Raw genomic sequence first — 20,751 nt, forward strand, 5'->3', positions numbered from 1 at the left:
CACAACCAACTCTAACTTCAGTTCCAAGGAGTCCGATACCATCCTCTGACATCTTCAGATACCAGCCATGAGCATAATACACAAACACATATGTGGGCAGAACATTCATACACATTAAATGAAAGACTTGAAAACATTCTTTAAAATACTTAAAAATTTTTAAAAATATCTGACTAGATATTTGGATCTGGGATAATTTTAGATTTGTCAGGTTCCCCTTGCCAGTATCAAAATGACTTCTGTCTTGGTCCTCAATCACAGACAGAATTGGGGGGGGGGTGTCGGGGGAGACATGGTATCAGCTCTACAGTTCACACCATCGATGGTGCTAACCTTTGCCAACTCCCCCATGTACCTAGTTCTCTAATACATGCGGAGCTGGGTCCAGGGAAGGGCTAAGGATGGCTCCGGATGATCTGACTAATTCGAAACACAGAGAACACTCTTCAATCAAGCTTACTGTTCAGTGCGCCCCTTTGTCTTTAGAAACCTCTAATTCTGTCCCAAGTTGTAACCATTGCTGTGTGCTCACACAAGGACTCCTTTACGAAAAAAAAGAAAGGCATGGAATTATACCCATGCAAATAAAGAGTGAGGCTACCTCATGGTTTTGTAGCTAGACACGTTGGGTTTACTGGGCTCTCAAGAACCTCTGAGACATAACCAGACTCCACTGTGTGAGTAGAGAGGTAGGAAAATTGATCTTCAGACAGCAGCCTGTCAACAGAGCCGCAGTGGGTGACTCCGGCACACACGGCGCACATTGACACTGGCAGCTCTGAAGGCCACAAGATCTCTGCATTTGTCACTTCTTTTACCTCATCTCAACCATCTGTGGGGCTGACTTTGGCCTGTTTATTGAGTTATTTGTGGTCTAGGTTTCCCGAACACCATACTGTTTGATGTTGAGCAGCTCTGGCTGCTCAGTGCTTGTCCTCGCTGGAGAGGGGCACGCTCTAGCCTTTGACGTGGAAAATGAGTGGGGAAGAACAGATGTCTCTCTATTGGAGAGTCCTTAGGAGCCTATGGTTAGGCTTACCTCTGCTTCCTCTCCTGTAGTCTCCTGTTAAGTCCTGTTTTACTATTAGGCAGAAGGAAGAGAGATGTCGAATACAAATACACATACTGCAGGCTACAAGTAACTTGAGTGAGAACTGTGTTGATTTTTTGTTTTTGTTTCTTTGTGTGATGGTTTGTATGTCCTCGACCCAGGAAATGGCACTATTAGAAGGTGTGGCCCTGTTGAAGTAAGTCTGGTCTTGCTGGAGTACGTGTGTCACTGTGGGTGTGGATTTTGAGACCCTCATTCGAGCCACCCGGAAGTCAGTATTCTGCTAGCAGCCTTCAGATGAAGATGTAGAACTCTCAGCTCTTGCCTGGACGCTGCCATGTTCCCACCTAGATGATGATGCACTGAACCTCTGAACCTGTAAGGCAGCCCCAATTAAATGTTGTCCTTATAAGAGTTACCTTGGTCATGCTCTGTTCACAGCAGTAAAACCCTAGCTAATGCAATTTAGTTTTGGTTTGGGGGGGTTAGTTAGTTTGTTTTGAAAGCTACCAAAACAAGGGCCCTCTGTGTTGCTTTAGCAGAACGGACTTGGATTCGTCCATCCATCCCAGCTCCTGCTTTCTCCCTCTAACCTTGGAGCCAGCCGTTTCTCTTCCTTTGTCTAGGCATTAATAGTGACAGTACCTGGGAGATCCCATGTACCCACAATCCTGCTCCATCTGGTCTTTCTGCCTGCACAGGATCTTGTACTCCTGTTTTACAGACTATCTGCGGGCTCTTCCTTGTCCTCACCATTGAGTTCTGCCCTCTTATCTGGCAAAGTGGGGACTATAGACTAATGTGGCCTGATTACCTGGCGAGTCCAAAAATGTATTTTATATTTCCAGAGGGTGGGGGAAAGAAATCAAACAAGAACATATCTCTCACACAGAATGGTCCCTGTTTTTTTTTTTTAAGCTATGATCTGATCTAGATTCGTGTGTGCATATCTCAAATGTAACCACTACCAAAGCTTAGATGTCTCCCTGCAAAGGGACTTCCTTCCCCATCCTTTCCTATTCCAGTAAGTGGTGTTTGTTTATCATCTGCTTACAATTGCAAAGGTAGATGTTAGACAACACAGTCTCTCTTTTACGCCCCACACCCAACCTACCAACTTGCTCTTTGACTCTCTAACTATATTTCAAGTCAAGTTGCTTCTTATGAATGCTGCTGCTAAAATCCCAGTCCAAGACACAACCACCTCCTGTCCAGACCCACAGTCTCGTCTGAGGGGAGCTCTCCAGGCTCCCTTTCACTCCCAGCTACCACAGTAATCAACATAGGAATGGGATCCCTTGGCTTGTCCACTGAGAGGCCAGTGCTGGCTTTCCCGTTCTCCTAGGAGTAAGCTCTCCACTCTTACTGATGTGTGATCGTAGAGTGAGCCCTTTATAACTTACAAACCAACCACTCTTCACCCTTGCTGTGACTTCAAATTACAGCTCTGTGCTCTTGTCAGATGGCTACGGGCCTGCTTGACTTGCCCTCTCTATTCTGAATTACAGGCGGGAGCAGCAGGCTGTCTTTGGAACATAGTCTTCTTGCAGTAGACAAAAAATATGCAAGGGGAGCTGGTAGAAAATACTGTAGTTACTTCCATGGGCCAAGGCATCATGTGATATGTGCTCATAGCCCACTGGCCAAAGAAAGTCTTACAAGGCTATATGACCAACCTCACTGGGGCCAAGGAATTTAAGAAAACACAACCACGGGAATAGTAATATCATCTACTGTCAAGGTTAATTTCACACTTCTCATTCATGCTTACCTTTGCTGTCCTATTTGCTGGCTTCAGAGAAGTTTGTGGTGCCAAGGGAGAAGTGTGACAGTTTGGTTTTGGAAAGGCTAATCTAGTTGAGGTATCTCTTACGGGGCTGAGGCAAAAACTGAAACCCTTGGAGAGAAAAGGATAGAAAAAAAAATTAACTGTAGGAGCACAGGAGGCAGATTTTATTCCTTGAGATGAAAATAGAGAGAGTAATTTGGGGTGAGAGATTCCAAGAGCTGCAAGAATCAGCTCAAATACCACAAGGGCAGCAGGACTTCCAAGGGGTGTGCTTCCCACTTCAGTGTTGAGGCCTCTTTGTTAAGGTTTGATTCTCTTTGTGTTCAAGAGCAATGACCTTCATACTCAAAGCTATCTGATGGTTTAAGAGATCTGGCACATGAGGACCAGGGGGAGGAAAGGAACTATTATGACTCTGAAGTTTCTAACTCCCTTGTTTGGTTAGGAATACATTTGAATTAAAATAGAAAAAGTGATGGGTCTAGTGTGGTTGTACACACACCTTTATTCCCATACCCAGGAGGCAGAGGCAGGTGGATCATTTTGAGTCTGAGGCCAGCCTGGTCTATGCAGTGAATTCTAGAATGGCCAGGACTACTTGGAGAGAGCTTGTCTCAAACAAACAGAGAGAGAGAGAGGAAAGAAAGAAAGAAAGAGAGAGAGAGAGAGAGAGAGAGAGAGAGAAAGGAAGGAAGGAAGGAAGGAAGGAAGGAAGGAAGGAAGAAAGAAAGAAAGAGAAAGGAAGGAAGGAAGGAAGAAAGAAAGAAAGAAAGAAAGAAAGAAAGAAAGAAAGAAAGAAAGAGAGAAAGAAAGAAAGAAAGAAAGAAAGAAAGAAAGAAGGTAAGAAAGAAAGAAAAAAGAAAGGGAAGGGAGGGAAAGGATGAGAAATCAGATATATGAGAACACAATCCCAAGACACAAGATATTAAGACAAGAGAAAGACGTGAGCAGACCCAAGACTCATAGAATGTAGTTAATTAAGAAATTTGGCAGAGGTATGCTGGGAATCCGGATAGGAGGATCCCAGGGCCCTAGGGCAGAAGTAAGTATAAGATAAGCTAAACAAAGCCTAGCCTAGGTATTTCTCCAAACTATCAACACATCTAGAGTCTAGAGTCACTGAAGAGAGTATCTGGGCATCAGAACCCTGAATAAAGGATTTGCCTGACTGTCCTAGCCATTTGTATTATTCTATAGGGTTTGGGATGTATACCTGGGACACCAGCTAAGCTAAGTTACTATCACAACCCAGATGACCGTAGTCATGTCAAGCATGATCTCTACAATTGTGTATTTTTCTATCTCACACAGAGTTCATTCTACAAAATTTTACATGTAGTAAAAAAAAAACAAGATAACTGTTATACTTTCTTTTAAACAAACATTCATCATTCTCTGTCCAAAAGCCTTTGTATTATTTTACTAGGGCTGCTGTACCAAAGTACCACTAACAAGGTGATTTTAACAATAAAGATTTCAATAGCAAATATTTCAATGTTTGCACGTCTAAAAGACTAAGATCAAGGTGTAGATGGGGCAGTGCTCTCAGAAGAGACCTGGGAGGACGTCTACCAGGCCTCTCCCAGCTTTTGAGTTTCCTGTCTTGTGGCAGCCTAACTCCAACTTTCATACACTCTTCTTCCTCTGTGGGGTCAATGGTCAAATTTCCCCTGTTTGTCAGTCATATTGAATAAGGACCCATCTTACTTCAGCAGGATCTTACTTTAGCTTAATTATTTGTGTCCTCAAAGTCAAACTCACAGGAGCTAGAGGCTCAACATATGAAACTGAGAGATAAAACATAATTCAAGTCCTAACACCCATTGTGAGGCTCAGGCATATGGTACCGCTGAGACAGGTATCTTTGACCTAGCAGGCAAATACTGGTACCTCCAGGATAAATGAGAGGCAGATGTTGTCTTCTTTCCATTCCACCCTGTTCCTTCCTTACCCATGTTGAGCCTAGCCTTTCAACCAAACAAGCATTAAATAGTACTTTGCGAACCTTCACTGATTCATGCAGACATTCCTACTTATCCATCCTGATTCATTCCTCACATATACCCACTTTACTACATGGCTTTGGCTATGGAGCACATCCTATAGGAACCTCTCAGAGTAGGGAAGTGAATGGACTACTATTTCCCTTGGTCAGCGTAGGCAAGGTTCCCAAAGGCAGAAGAAGGTGTCTCAATTCCCTGAGTGCTTCTCTGCTGTCACAGAAGTGGTAAGGATCGCTTCTGTATCATCCAGAAATCTTTTATCCCTTGGATGAGAGATCCATTTCTTCTTTGGACCAGGCTCAATGTCAAGCCCATATATACACAAAGCCCCTGACTGAGGATTTTCTTTCCCAACTCTTCCATTAGCTTTCTTGTCGCTGCAGAGACAAACAGCTCTGGGATGTGGGTTGAACAGCTCACAGAATTTAAGAATCAGTCAGTCACTGAGAACCTGAAGTTGAGGGCGGTGCACAAACTTAATCCCAGCACTTGAGAGGCAGAGGCAGGTAGATCCTTGAGTTCAAGGCTAGCCTGGTCTACACAGCGAGTTCCAGGACAGCCAGAGCTACATGGAGAAACCCTGTCTCAAAAAAACGAAGGGGGAGTGGGATGGGCTGGAGAGATGGCTCAGAGGTTAAGATCACTGACTCCTCTTCCAGAGGTCCTGAGTTCAATTCTCAGCAGCCACAAGATAGCTCACAACCATCTATGATGAGATCCTGATGCCCTGCCCTCTTCTTGTATGTCTGAGGACAGTCACATCGTATTCACATACATTAAAATAAATCTTAAAAAATAAAAATAAAAAAGGAAGAAAGAAAAAGAAAAACTAAGGGGGCTGGGGGGAGAGAAGTTGGAAGAAAGCTGATTCTGATTCTAAATCATCTCTTGGAACCCCCATCTTTTCACTATGTATCTTTGTGGTTCAATAAAATAAACTAAAGTAATAACACAGAAAGAGGGTTCTTCGGACCATCAGAATCATGAGTAATGTGGAATAAGACAACTGGTTTACCCCTTTACTTTTTCTAATGTGCTAAAGATTGAATGCAGGGCCTTGAATGTCCAAGGCAAGCCATGCAAAGAGTATACCTAATGAGCAACATCCCCAAGCCTTTAGGCAATCAATTTTCAAAGTCATGATGTTTGGCATTTGATTTTAATGGGAAAACTCATTACGTTTTAGCCATCAAATATGTACAGCATTCTGTATATCAGTCAACTCTCTGTGTACTTCTTAATTTCGGATGAATGAGGAGGGATAGTTGGTCTGCAGACTCAGCTATAATTGGTTATGATTGTACCCCCATCTGATCTGTTGTTTCCTTTCCCCTAGGGGCATGCCCCTCTTGGGGGTACTAGGCATAGGAAAACAATGCAGCTCACTACAAGGAACCCTATACTGTGTTCTGTTCTGGTTTTGGTCCCCATACTGGTGGTACTGTTTCTGCAAGACTCAGTCCAGGGCAAAGGAGCTGGGACATCGTGGTCAGAAAATCATATGCCCCTCTTTGTAGTGACACTGCCTGTCGTTCGTGGGATTGACCATCTAATTAAGGGGCTATTGGACATGCCTTTTAGGGTTATGAAGCAGATATTTCTAGAATATTCAAGTCCAAGTAGGTGAGTGTTAGACAACAAAGTGTTTTTTGAGAGTGGAGGCTAAAGACAGTGGTGCTATTGGATACTCGTATAAAACCAAATGACTTAATGTAGGTCTTTGCATACATATTAGTGTATTAATCTTAGTATAAATAGTCATGTTATTAATTATATCAAAACACAACTTCTGCTTTACCTAAATGAGAAATGTTAGGGGTAGATTCTAAAATTTTTTAAGAGAAAGAATGAGAAAAAATGTTGTTACTCATCTATCTAATGGCTGACCATCAACTGACCTCAGGCCTCCAAATTCCCTTAAAGTTCTAGCAAAGATATTCTGTTTACTTGGGACTTGTCTCCTCGTATTTATCTTTTCACCAAACAAGACATAATTTCTAAATAGCCAAGTTGGACTGGAAAAAGTAGGACCTGAGCGTGATGCGTGACCCGTGGAGCAATGAGGAAAGAGCCACACCCTGCTCACATCTGAGCCTGGAGGGGAGACAGCTGCGTTGTGGGGCAGATCCAGATTCCAATTCCCTGACTCTCGGCAGGCAGCTGAAGAGCCATGACTCAAGCTCTGAAGTCAGAAGAGGATGATGACCAGGGCTCCTGCTAAGCTAAGGAGTGACACAGCGACCTACATCAGAGAGCTCTACAGAACACCAGGTCCTTCGAGACAGTGATTCCAAGAAAGGAAAACCAGAGTAAATGTTAGTCACCTGACATGAACACAATAGGTCACCAGCAACAACGTAAACACAGGAACTTCTCCCTCTGCTCTCTATTGTCAGGAAACAGCGAGGCAAGGAGGGAGGCAAGATGCACAGATGAGGCAGTCATGTGACCCAACTGAAGTGGTAAACTGAAAGCAAAGGCAGGACCAACACTGGTGAGACATCTTGCCTCACTCAGCCTTCCCCACGTGATCTGATAGCATCTAAAGCCAGAAGAAGCCCCAAGATGAACTGGTCTATGCTTCCACTCAAAAAGTAAAGATGATACTACAAACAGTCCCTTCTTGTGATCTGTAATAGGGGGATCTACTCTTTATTTTCTACTCCTGTGAGTGTCTCAACTTTGATTGAAACTGGGTCAAGCACATGCACATTGACGTGCCATTAATAGGGGTACAAAGAAAGACATACAAGCACATCAGAATGGAAACCTACAGACACACACACTTGTATAAACATATACATATTGTACTGGCTGGTTTTGTGTGTCAACTTGACACGGCTGGAGTTATCACAGAGAAAGGAGCTTCAGTTGGGGAAATGCCTCCATGAGATCCAACTGCGGGGCATTTTCTCAATTAGTGATCAAGTGGGGCGGGCCCCTTGTGGGTGGGACCATCTCTGGGCTGGTAGTCTTGGGTTCTATAAGAGAGCAAGCTGAGCAAGCCAGGAGAAGCAAGCCAGTAAGAAACATCCCTCCATGGCCTCTGTATCAGCTCCTGATTCCTGACCTGACTGAGTTCCTGTCCTGACTTCATTTAGTAATGAACAGCAATGTGGAATTGTAAGCTGAATAAACCCTTTCCTCCCCAACTTGCTTCTAGGACATGATGTTTGTGCAGGAAGAGAAATCCTCACTAAGACACACAGACACACAGACACAGACACAGACACAGACACAGACACAGACACAGACACAGACACAGACACAGACACACAGACACAGACATATATATATATATATATATCAAGATTATTTATCCATTCTTTAAAGTATCAAAACCCAATCACAAGCTAAAGTAGAGGGCACATGACCATCTCCAACATAAAAAGAATTCTTACATACAGGAAAAGCAATGATGATTCAAGAGTTAAATCAATATGATAGGTTTAGATGAATTTGATAGGTCTATCAGCAAAAGAGAATAATAGACATTTATAAAGGAAAGAACAATCAGTAAACATATATGGGCAGCCAAGGAATAAAAGTAATAAATTAAACTGGTAATGGTAATTGTTAATGTAATTCAAACATACGAGTCACCAGTTTCCCTTTACTGACTAATGTTTTAAACAAGTCTCGGTGTTGACAAGAGTTGAAAAGTAGACTCTCTTCGTTTTTAATGAAAATGGGTTTATGGTCCACATTACTAGAGTCCAGCATCTTGGGCAAGTCTCAAGCATCCTGCATCTCAGCATCCTCATCTGCGTAGCATAGAAGGCCTCCAAGGGTTCTTCAGTGAGTTGTGATTGATTACCCCAGCTCTCCAGTTCCAACTCAGCAGAACTCACCAGTGCTCTGTGACCAAAATCTAGCAACTGTTTCCTTTCTTCCAGAACTGTCAAGGTAATTGGAAAGGATGTTCAAAACTGACATACTTGCATTACAATACTTCTTCCCCGAAAACTTCCGTTCTGCCAGAGTTAAAGGAAGGGCAAATAAATTATCAAGTTGCAAAGCAAATATGAGCCTTAAACATCTGGGAACAGTCCATCATCCTCAGTTGAGTGGTTTTCTCGGCCTGGGCTCTGTTGATGTTGCCTGGAAATGAATTGATGTGCTAGCGAGACTGTGAGACAAAGCCGACATGGGCCACACTCTCTGCTGATAAATGATTCCTGTTTCACAGGCTGGAGATGGAGTCAGACAAACATGTCTCTTTGCCTTAACCATTTGTGTATATCTTCCGTGGCTGTACGGCAGGCACTGTTTGGGAGCTGTCTGAGATAGAATTGTAACAAAGTCCAAGTCCACACTTTGATGGAGCTCACATTCTTGTGGGGGAAAAAAACAAAAACAAAGAAGACCTTAAACAGTGCAGCACAAATGTGGAACGTGACAGAGAGTGTCATCTTCAGAAAGATGAAAAGGAAAACTTACGTAGAGTGGGGGTTGGAAGTAAGGGTGCTGAGTTTACTGAGCAGTGAAGGAGGCTTCAGAGTCAAGGGGATGTTTGAACAGAGATGGAACGTACAGCGCACGAGTCATGGAAGCACACACGAAAGAGCCCTGTGGTGGGAGTGGTTAGCATATTGTAAAACCAGCAAAGCAGTCTCTTTGTATGGAACAGAGACAGGGTGGTACAGAGCGGTCATGCAGGATAGCAGGTGGCACATGTGTAGGTCATGTGAAGTCATAAAGGGTAAGTATACATCTCCTTCACCAGGAACGGTCCCATTTGTGACTGTTGTTTGATGATAATTAATAGTATCATGCCTGCCACGGGGTCTTCTATATACTCTTTATCCTATCAAGGAAATTGTCTTTGGGTCCTGGAACACTAAGATTTTTTTTATTATTATTAGCATGTTTTAGGCTTTTAGGGCATTAACACGTAATTGTCTACATATTACCTGCGGTTTAGAACCAGTTCTGATTGAAAGGCCAGCCTAACTGGCAAGAATAACTGGAGAATGTGTGGTGGTGGGGGGAATGCATGGACTCAGGTGGCCTCATAATTCTTCAGGCTAAAACTATGGTACTCAGGTGATGTAACTCAGGACTCCTCCAAAGAGAGGCAGCTGCCCTGGAAAAAGTCATGCAATATGGAGGAACATATTTCAGAAAGATCTGTTTTTGATGCCCAACATATCTGAAACATGACAGGGTTGAGAAATCCTAGCCCCGTTCTCTAGGAGAGCAGCTGTTCCCCCTGGATAGAAACTACAGAACGATCGCAAAAGAATTTCTATTAGGAAAGACAAGGGCATCTCATGGCGGGTTTCCCTTGGAGATGACAGTTCATGTTTGTCAGAATTAGTATTTGTTACCAATTGCTACAGGACAAATTCTGATCAGTGTAGCTACTTCCCATTGAGAGCTATCACAAAGGTCACCTCCACAGGCTTCCCTAATAAACCCTCCACTTTTGAACCCTTCACAATCGCCTAAAAGAAAAGTTGCTTGACTATGGGATGCTGTTAATTAGCTTTTAGGTTAAATTGCAAATGTTTTATTGGTGACTTTTATACATATATTTATAATATATTTTGTTTCTAGTTCCTGTATTTATGTTGGGTCTGGATTTGACTTCTGTAACATAAAAAAATTGAAGTGAAAAATGCGCATCTTTTTTCTTTGTTAAATGTGCATGTGCTTATGTTTCTGTGCACAGCACATATTAGTTGCAGGTGTGTTTCTACATGGAAATCATAGGACAAACTCAGGTGTCATTCCTAGAGAGCCATCCACTTTTTTCTTTTTCTTTTTTTCTTTTATCTTTCTTTCTTTCTTTCTTTCTTTCTTTCTTTCTTTCTTTCTTTCTTTCTTTCTTTCTTCCTTCCTTCCTTCCTTCCTTCCTTTCTTTCTTTCTTTCTTTCTTCCTTTCTTTCTTTCCTCTCTCTCTCTCTCTCTCTCTCTCTCACTCCCTCCCTCCCTCCCCCCCTCTCTCTCTCTCTTTCTTTCTCTCTTTCTTTCTTTCTTTCTTTCCTTCTTTCTTTCTTTCTTTCTTTCTTTCTTTCTTTCTTTCTTTCTTTCTTTCTTTCCTCTCTCTGTCTCTCCCTCCCTCCCCCTCTTCTTTCTTTCTTTCTTTCTTTCTTTCTTTCTTTCTTTCTTTCTTTCTTTCTTTCTTCCTTTCTTCCTTCCTTCCTTCCTTCCTTCCTTTCTTCCTTTCTTCCTTTTTTTCTTTTTTTTGAGATAGGTTCTTTCCCTGGCCTGCATTTTTCACTTCTCTGATAATCTTGTTTACCTATGATATATATACTATACTTCCCAAATATATTTTCCCAGCCTCTTATAATAAACCTTGCTGACTTTTAAATTTTTCTGTGTATTGGTGTTTTGCCTGCATGTATTCATAGTCAACATGTGCACATAGTGCCCTCAGAGGCCAGAAAGAAGGCATCAGATCCCTTGAAAGTATACTTACAGATGCTTGTAAGCCATCATGTGGGTGCTGGAGAGTGAGCACAGGCCCTCAGAAGAGTGGCAAGTGCTCGTTACTATGGTACCATCTCTCTGGCTCTTGACTTTTTCTTTTTCAAATGCATTCATAATAGCCCAGCTAGTTGGGTGGTGGCGCATGCCTTTAATCTCAGCATCTGGCAAGCAGAGGCAGGTGGATCTCTGAATTGGAGGCCAGCCTGGTCTATAGAGCAAGTCCCAGGACAGCTAGGGCTACATAGAAAGACCTTGTCTCAAAAAAACAAAAAACAAACAAACAAACAAAAAAACAAAAACAAAACAAACAAACAAAAAAAAACAAAAAACTAACTCACTCACTAAATAAATAATAAATAAAACTAGCCCTATCTAAATTGTTAAATAAAGTGTTTTTGCAATTTTAATCCATTCCTACTGGTTTATTATGTTTGTGGTGCTGAGAACTGAACCTGTAGCTTCATGCACGGTAGGTGCTCTGCTGCTGAGATACATCACATCCCACATAGTGACTGATGTCATTCATGTGTGAATGATCTAGAAATACAGTTGAACAGTCGAGCATGGTGGCTGATACCCACAGAACCTGTGAGGCAGAGGTAGGATGATTGTTTTTTGTTTTTTGTTTTTGAGACAGGGTTTCTCTGTGTAGCCCTGGCTGTCCTGGAACTCACTCTATAGACCAGGCTGGCCTTGAACTCAGAAATCCGTCTGCCTCTGCCTCCCAAGTGCTGGGATTAAAGGTGTGAGTTACCACTGCCCGGCCAGGATGATTGTTAAAAGTCCAGCATGGGCTATATAGTGAGGTCCAAGCCATCTTGGGCTAATAAGTGAAGCCCAGTCTTAAGACAAACAGCCAAAGAGAGGGAGACCGAAAAAAATTTTGAGTTTATATGCATCAGTGGGTTCATATATTCTAAAAACAATATTTTTCCTTTCCATTTAGTACAGAGTTGGTCCTCCAGAAAATTCTTCTTACACTCAAGGAATGTAAATCCTCAGTGAATTCCTATGATTGGCACCTGAGACCTCAGTGGTGTAGAGGAACAGAGTAGAATTCTGTAGCTGTTTTCTGTTTAGCAAATCTTCCAGCCACAGTGTTCCAGCGCATCTCAGCTCCTACCTAAGCTACAATAACGGGTGTGTCAGTGGTGCTGTTCAATAGCATCGGTCAAGGAACCAAGCCGACAAGTTCAAGGTACTGAAGCAGAGAGAAATACTGTATATGAAGCAGAGCTGGCATTGGCATTCTCTATGATGTCTTCAGCATGGGGAGAGGTGGCATTCTTCCTGAGAGTCAGCTCATCCAATTTCTAGAAGACATTTGCATTTTCCATTCTTCAGCGACAGGATTGCAGACATTGATTTATACAATGGAGTGCTGATGTTTTCCTGTTCTACTAATATCAAAGTTCAATTAGGGAAAATGGCAGTACACAAATGTATAGAAAATGATTACAAATGGATTGGCTAATTGGTTTTCCAAGAATCAGAAAGAAAGGTGATATATTTGATGCCATCCCCTACTTTACAAAATAGCAACTCTCAAAGAGTCTCTGAGTGATGTGGAATCTATGTAGGAAACGAGACCTCCTTCAAATGCCTGTAAAATATAGTAGGTGAAGGTTAGCAATACAACAGAAAATCACAATGGTGTTAGTATACAACAAAAAGGTAAGCATCTCTCACTTTTCTAACTGTATCCAGTCGCTTCAGGGAAAATTTAAAATGGCTTTGAGCAATCCTAAGGGTGAGCTCTGTAAAGAAATATCTGCAAACTAACGGGAAGCCAGGATAAGTCTGTGGGTTAGGATTGAAGTTGAAAGCACTGTACGCCTCTGCCTTTGCGTATTTCGACAGAGGAAAATAGGAAGAGACGCGTGAGTGTAATGTCTTAGATCTGCTTCCTCAAGAGTAGCTGGCAGTAAGGACTCCCTAAAAGGCTATGAGAGATCCCAGCACTCAGGTCTCAGATTCTAGATCGTATTCCAGGAAAAACTGAACAGAACTCCTGGAAGAAATGAACAAGATGTGTCTGAGACATCATGGCATGTCATAAAGAAACTGCTCAAGGCAAGATAGAGCTGAGTCAAAGGACATAAAATCTCCTGAGGTGGGGCTCCCAAGAGTCCAATCTGGGGTAATTTGAGGTAGTGATGATGATGAGGATAGGTATTAACTCACTGAATGAAACAGAAGGCATGAAATTATATTGATAAAAATAAATAATTTATGAAAATAAATATGAACACAAAGGGAGGGCTGACTGCAAAGTTTCAGCTCAGAAACAGAAGGGTCATGGAAGTCAGAAAATCACCACAAGACCATTTTAGGTAAAAATCATCCAAGGATGCTAAAGGTAGTGTGCATGCGTATGTGTGTGTGTTTGTGTGTGTGCATGGTATGTGTACATGTATGGTCTGTATGTATGTGTTCATGTGTATATGTATATATGTGTATGTATGTGCGTATACTGAGCTGAATATTTAGTATCAAAATGGCTCCTTATGAGATTCTTTGTTCTTGAAAAGGAGGAAAAGACACCACAGTGAATGCATCTATTAGACTCAACCTTAACTATGACTAAGCATGCTCATAGAATTGACTTGGCTAATAGAAGAAGTCTTGCCAGTAGGATTTATCAATATCCTGAGTTTTCTACCAAGACGCACGGCTGAATTTCATCTCCAGGAACTACCACACAAAACCAAACTGAGGCAAATGACACGTCACGAATCAAGGTCGTGAGAGACAAAGGAAAGCTGAGAGGTAGAAGAGCTAAGACTTCTGGGTAAGTAATGCAACTGACGTGCCGAATGTCCCGGGCCAGACAAAGAACAACACAGAGATAGTTGGTGAAATTTGGATGCCCAAAGATTAGACACTAGCAGCTCATTGACATTAATTCCTGATTTTGATCATTGTACTTACCTATTCCCATCATTTCAAGTGAGAGGCAGGAGGATTTGGGGAAGTCTGGATTATAAATATACAGGGATTTGTGTGTGTGTGTGTGTATGTGTAGTTTTCTTACCTGAAATTCTTTCAAAAGAAAAGTCGGGAAAAAATACCCAAGTAATACTTTTGCATGTACGTTGGCAGGGGGTGGGGAGAGATATTTTTATACACACTCTTTCCTATGATTTTTGAACTTGGAATCTGCTTTGGATTCAAAATAGTCATATGTTACATATTTCTAGCTGTATGTAAGAGTCCCAAAGTGTTGAGATAGGGGGATTAAACTCTCTGTTACACAGTACAGGTGCAGTGTAGTCACGGGGCAGTGCAATGGACTCAGACGCTTTGACTGATAGGGTTCTGAGAAGAAAAGTTGGAAGCATGCCAACGAGCGCAGCACAATTCTTGACTTTTCCCTACATACCTTTCCCCCTGATTTCCTCGCTCTCTTAGGCTGCACGTAGCCAGGTCCTCAAGCTACTGGTAATCAAAAGCTGTATATCTTAGGGAGGGTTTCTATTGCTGTGGTAAATACCATGACTACAGGCAAACCAAGGGAGGAGAGGGTTTATCATACCTTATCCTTCTAGGTCACGGTCCATCGTTGAGGGAAGTCAGGGCAGGAACTCAAGGCGGGAGCCTAGAGACACGAAGTGAAGCAGAGGCCATGAAAAACCCTGCTTACTGGCTTGCTCCTATGTCTCCTTCCGCCTTCTTTCTTATACCCAAAGGTGGCACCACCTCCAGTGAGCTGGGCCTTCCCACATCATTCATTAATCAAGAAAATGTACTACTCAAGACTTGCCTATAGGCAAATCTAATGGAAGCATTTTCTCAATTGAAAGTCCTTCTTCCCAAATGTCTTCTCTAGCTTGTGTCAAGTTGACCTAAGACAACCAACACAAAATACTCCCGAAATCAGACTTGATTGTGAGTTGAGCAGTAGAGACTCCGAGAACAAGAAATGGTACCCAGTTTCTCTTTCCCCACTTACCCCAATTCTGCTGACCTGAAGTTTGAGTTCCTGCAAGCAGAGCTTGGTATTAGCTGGAAGAAGACCAAGAATCAAGACACAAGCAAAGAGTGGTGGGCTTGCTCTTCTCAAACTTAGCTGTCAAGGTCAGGACAAGGGCAGCATAGAGGGAGAAAGGTCCAAAAACCAGACAGGGGGTCTTCCTGCCCCAGCATCCTGCTATACTCTCTGTGTTCTTCTGCTAGCTAAATGTTGCTTCTAGGACTTAGAGATTTTAGCCGTTCTTTATACCCTTATTCCTTGGAGGCAGAAGACTTGGTAATACCATTCCATCCAAATGAAAACGGCTTTAATTTAGATGCAAGATTTAATTTTTTCATATGAATTCTTTTTGGCTGTGTGCTCAATTTGTACTAAATCTGATACGGTCATCCTAATACCCTTAGCTACAGAGGGGTGGAAGAACAGCATCCACTAATTCCTTCTTGAATCATTGAGAGACCGCGGGTATGATCAAATATGTCAGTTGCTATACGGGTCACATTAGGAGCATTCATGTTTTATGAATGTGAAATAAGAAGCAATGGCTGACATCGTATCGTTCCTCCATTTTTAATATACAGCAGAGCTACAAAGTGAGTTTGGAGGAAGAAATCCCTGCTGCATTCGTTCAGCTACAGAGAGAGAAAATCATTAGATTTTGCCGGGGCAGGACATCCCAGCGTTCTGTTTAGACCTCTAGATGCCGTGTGTGTGACTGGACTTCTAAATGGGTCAGGCAAGAGAATTCTGCCTTGAAATCCCAGCTGCTGGCTCTGGGCTTGCCTCCCTCCCAGGTAACATATGCAGAGACTCAGGCACATTTCCAGCAGAATACCATTTGCACCAGAGTCTAAGTTTTTTTGGAGGGAGGGAATCAAAATGGAAATTGGTGAATTTAAATGTTCATTTTTGAGCCCCTCTTTCACCACACTAAAATTCCCCCAGAGAAAAGCTATTTGGTCATCTGCATGAATAATAAGTTCCCACCTCCCGCTGCCAGATGTTGCTTTCTACAGGGTGAAAAATGTGTTTAAAATTGATTGTTCCTTTTTATTATAATTTTTTAGAGGGGGAAAAACAGTTCTAAGATGCCAAGGTAGGCTACATTTTCTGAGAATGACTTGCATAAACAGAGAGGGTTTTAATGGATTCTGACTTGATGTGTCAGAATATGAAATGAAAGATTAACAGCTATGTAAGCCTGTGACAGATGTTGCAACCCAGTATAACAGCCCTGGGATGCCATCCACATCCCTCCCAGAAGAACTGAAGTATAACTGCTCATTAATACAGAAAGCATCTCCTGCCTTTCTTCTCCTTTGAAAAGGCACTCAGTTTCTTCAACCCCGGACTGAATTGTTTGAAACATTACTTATAACCTATAGTTTGGGCATGTTTTTTTTTTTTTTTTGGCTTGGAAACTTCATTGTGCATACAAACATTTTCTTTTAGACTGATTTATTGTATACGTATGAGTGCTTTGTTTGCATGTATGAATGGTCACCAAGCGCCGGTGCCCATGGAGACCTGAATAGGTCAGATCTCCTGAACTGGAGTTATATATGCTTGTGAGCTGCCATCTGTGTGATGGGAACCAAACCCAGCTCCTCTTCAAGAACAATATATGCTATTAACTACGAAGCCATCTCTCCGCCTCCATAAATGTCATTTAAAAATTAATTTGCAGCAAAGAAACCCCACAAAATTAGAAGACAGTACTAACACACACAAGCAAGTTTAACTTTCATTCTGAGATACAGAAAATGATGTAGACATTAAAGTCCAGGATGAAAGTGGCTACATGAGTAGTATCCCGTGAGGGCTCTCCTGGGGATGCAGAGGGTTGCCTTCTTCATGCATGTCTTCCCATGCTTTCCTTGGTGCATGCATGCATGTATGTGTGTGTGTGTGTGTGCAGACACAGAGAGAGGGGGGGAGGGAGGGAGGGAGGGAGGGAGGGAGGGAGGAAGAAAGGAAGGAAGGAAGAAAGGAAGGAAGGAAGGAAGGAAGGAAGGAAGGAAGGAAGGAAGGAAGGAAGGAAGGAAGGAAGGAAGAGATGGCTCAGTGTTAAGAACATTGGCTGTTCTTCCAGAGGTCCTGAGTTCAATTCTCAGCAACCACATGGTGACTCACAAACATCTGTAATAGGATCCGATGCCCTCTTCTAGTGTGTCTGAAGATACTACAGTGTACTCATTGTTTGTTTTTGGTTTTTGAGACAGGGTTGTCCTGGAACTCACTCTGTAGACCAGGCTGGCCTCGAACTAAGAAATCCGCCTCACTACAGTGTACTCATATACTTAAGATTAATAAACCTTTGAAAGATAGAAAGACAGAAGGAGAAGTTAACTCTCTGCTGTTGTCTCCTAAGAATGCCAATCTGCCACAAGGAACCTGCTCTCATTACCTCATCTTAAGCCAATCATCTCCCAAGAGCCTCGTCTCCCGATATGTTAGGGATTAGGTCTTTCCGACGTTTTGGGCGAGACATAATTTAGTTATAGCAGCTGCTGACCTCCTTCTTTGTTATCAACAGAGACAGAACGATGTAGCCATGGGTAAGTAATAAGCTGAGGAGTGAGAAAGGGCCTGCGAGCACTGAGCCATGTCAGGAGCACACTCATTAATTCTTCAATCCTTTCTCTAGACCTGCTGACCTGCCCTCAAGACTTTGTTTTAATTATGAAGAAATACACACAAACCCCGAAGCATTGCAAGTCTGCAGTTCAGTAGTGTTAGGTGCATTCACTGCGATGTATACCCAACTCCTCAGGTCCACTCATCTTTTGAAACTGGAGCTGTACCATGAACAAGCGACTCTCCTTTCCCCTTCCCTAAAGATTTTAATAGAAAGGAACAGAGAACTGAGAACTTTAATTGCTCCTTGGAATAACTGCTAAGAATCAAGTTTTTAATAACCAGCTAAATTCTAGATTCTTCTAAAGAGGAGACAAGGTTGTTTCTCAAATAGAAGTTCGTGAACGAGTAAGAATGAAAAGGGATGCAGGATGGTTGATGCGATAAGAAACCCTTTTCGGAAAAGAAAAAAAAAAAAAAAAAGACGAGGACTCTCCACTGCCAAACAAGGATGTCGTTACAAAGGTTGTATTCATGTTGTACAAATATCCCATCCAGAAAGGGAAGCCAGGAAATAAAAGCATACAATAAAGCAGTGTTTCCTAGACTTTTCCATTCGTAACAATCCCCCATAATACTGTTAAGACTATACATTCCTGGGCCAGACCCACTGCGTCAGGACCGGACCCTTGCAGATTGGATTGCACGTATAATGCCTTAAGGTGGCTTTCTTCTAGAAAGTAAGGAATCTGTATCCAAGTACACAGCCACTTTCTCAAAAGCTTCCTAGTGACAGAAACAGGTAATTGGCTGTGGTAGCTCTAATTTGAAAGGTGAACTGTTTACTGGAAACACGGAGTCACAATTGGCCACAAAGGACACTAATTGCTAGGATGAGGCACTTTCAATGGAATCAACAATGGCACTTACAGAGCGTAGATGCAAATGAACTAAGGGTGAAGGCCAGGCCTCACGAGGAGAATGGAGAGTATATGCACACTATATCATAGTGCCCATTCTAAACATCTGAAAGGAGGAAAAAGTGTTTGCAGAATGTGATGGAATACAGGACTCGTTCATAACATTTGTGGCTTAACAGTTAAGACATCCCTGGCTTTACACCGAGATGGAAACGGAGAAAAAAGAAAGCTACCACCTTCTAAGAGACTTTGCCTTTCTGATAGTGGCCCTCTGGCCCACACTACAGAACCTATTGCAAGGAACTAAGATGAGAAAGAAAAGGATTCCAGGACAGGAGCCAGTAGAGACAGATCACCCAAAGTGGGCGTGGGGGGGGGGTGACGAGGTAGATTGCAAGGGCAATTCAGCCAAGACTTGGATCCCTTCCATGGCTCCTAATATGCTTGCTTCTAACATGATGGCTCTCTACAGCTACAAGAAAGATTTTTGGCGTCACTATCAGTGGAGATGATTCCTGGTGGCCCATTGCTTACCTGTCTTAGTACCTTTGACACCCGTGAAGGAGAAAGGGGCAAAGGATGACTGATCGACATTCTCTGCGCGCCTTACATTTCTCGAGTGGGGCTCTCCCGTGCAAACCCATGCCGCTGATTTTCCCACTGCTTTCCTTTCCCGTGGAGGGATTAAGAGACTGTTTAGCCCGAGTCATCTAGAAAGCTGTATGGTAGGTGTAGGAAAAGCTAGGGAGATGGCTCAGTAGGTAAAGGTACCCGCTATGCAAGCAGGAAGACCTGATCTTGGATCCCCAGCATCCGCATAAAAGCCCCACGTGGTGGCCTGTTTCTGATACCCCACCACTTGGGTCGGGCTGGGGGAGGGCAAGGGGGCTGGAAGGGGGGTGGGGGTGGAGGCAGCTCCCTGGAGCTCACTGGCCAGACAGTCTATCTGAATTAATGAGCTCCAGGTTAAGTGAGCCACCCTGTCTCAAAAAGTAGGGCACAGACGAATTGAGGGAGACACCCAATGTCAACCCCTGTCCTCTACAAGCTGGTGCTCAGGTGCTCACACATACACTCACACCTACAAGCACACACACGAGCTCATGTGCGCACACGCACACACATACACACATACATCCCCTACCCCCACCCTAAAAAAAAAAAAAGACCACAAACCTCCAGGTGCTCCACATTTAACGAATTTCTTCATGTGTCTCAAACTTAGAGTAACCACGTGACCTGGTTAAGTTGCTGTCTCTGTTCCTACCTCCCACCCCGTCCGGCTGTGCATTTTTATAACACAGCCCGTCATTCTGGGTTAAAGCTACTCTGGTCTCTGATGAGCAGCACAAATACAAATCTGTCTCATGATCACAGCATTTCAAATGCCTGCTGCTGCTGCTGGCTTCTGGCTCAATAGTGAAGTCAGACTCCCTCAAGGTTGGTGTGTCAAGGCAGGAGTGAGGTAAAGGCAGTAGTGGGGGATGGTGGAGGGAGTGGGGGAGTGAAAGAGTTTACAACCTTGAGGGGGCTTTACGAGTTTAAATACAATTTTCTCATAACCTCCAAAACTTAAAAATACGTTTACACACTTCCTGCAGTATATGCATTCCTCTAAAAACTGCTCCAACCAGTAAGACACAGTAAGACACAGTCAAGAAAGGACCAACTAGATTCTTCGTGTCCTGCCATATTGCCTTTTCCCATGAGATGATTTGAGGAGGAATTTACACTGTAACTAATACAATAGAAGAGCACATTGAGGTGATGAATTAGCCTTTCCCAAATCATGGTGGATGCTAACACTTTATCCTTAATGTCAAAGAGAATTGTGATAGCCAAAGTATCATTGTTCTTTCTTTCTTTCCTCGTTTTTTCTTTGTTCTGTTTTTCTTTAGACAGTGTCTCACTCCTTGACTCAGGCTGGCCTAGAACTCGCTGTGTAGTCCAGATAGGAATCACCATGCCTGGTTTCAAGTGTTTTGTTTTGTTTTGTTTTG

The sequence above is a fragment of the Mus musculus genome, chromosome 8 (assembly GCF_000001635.26).
Source record: "Mus musculus strain C57BL/6J chromosome 8, GRCm38.p6 C57BL/6J".
Lineage (NCBI taxonomy): Eukaryota > Metazoa > Chordata > Mammalia > Rodentia > Muridae > Mus > Mus musculus.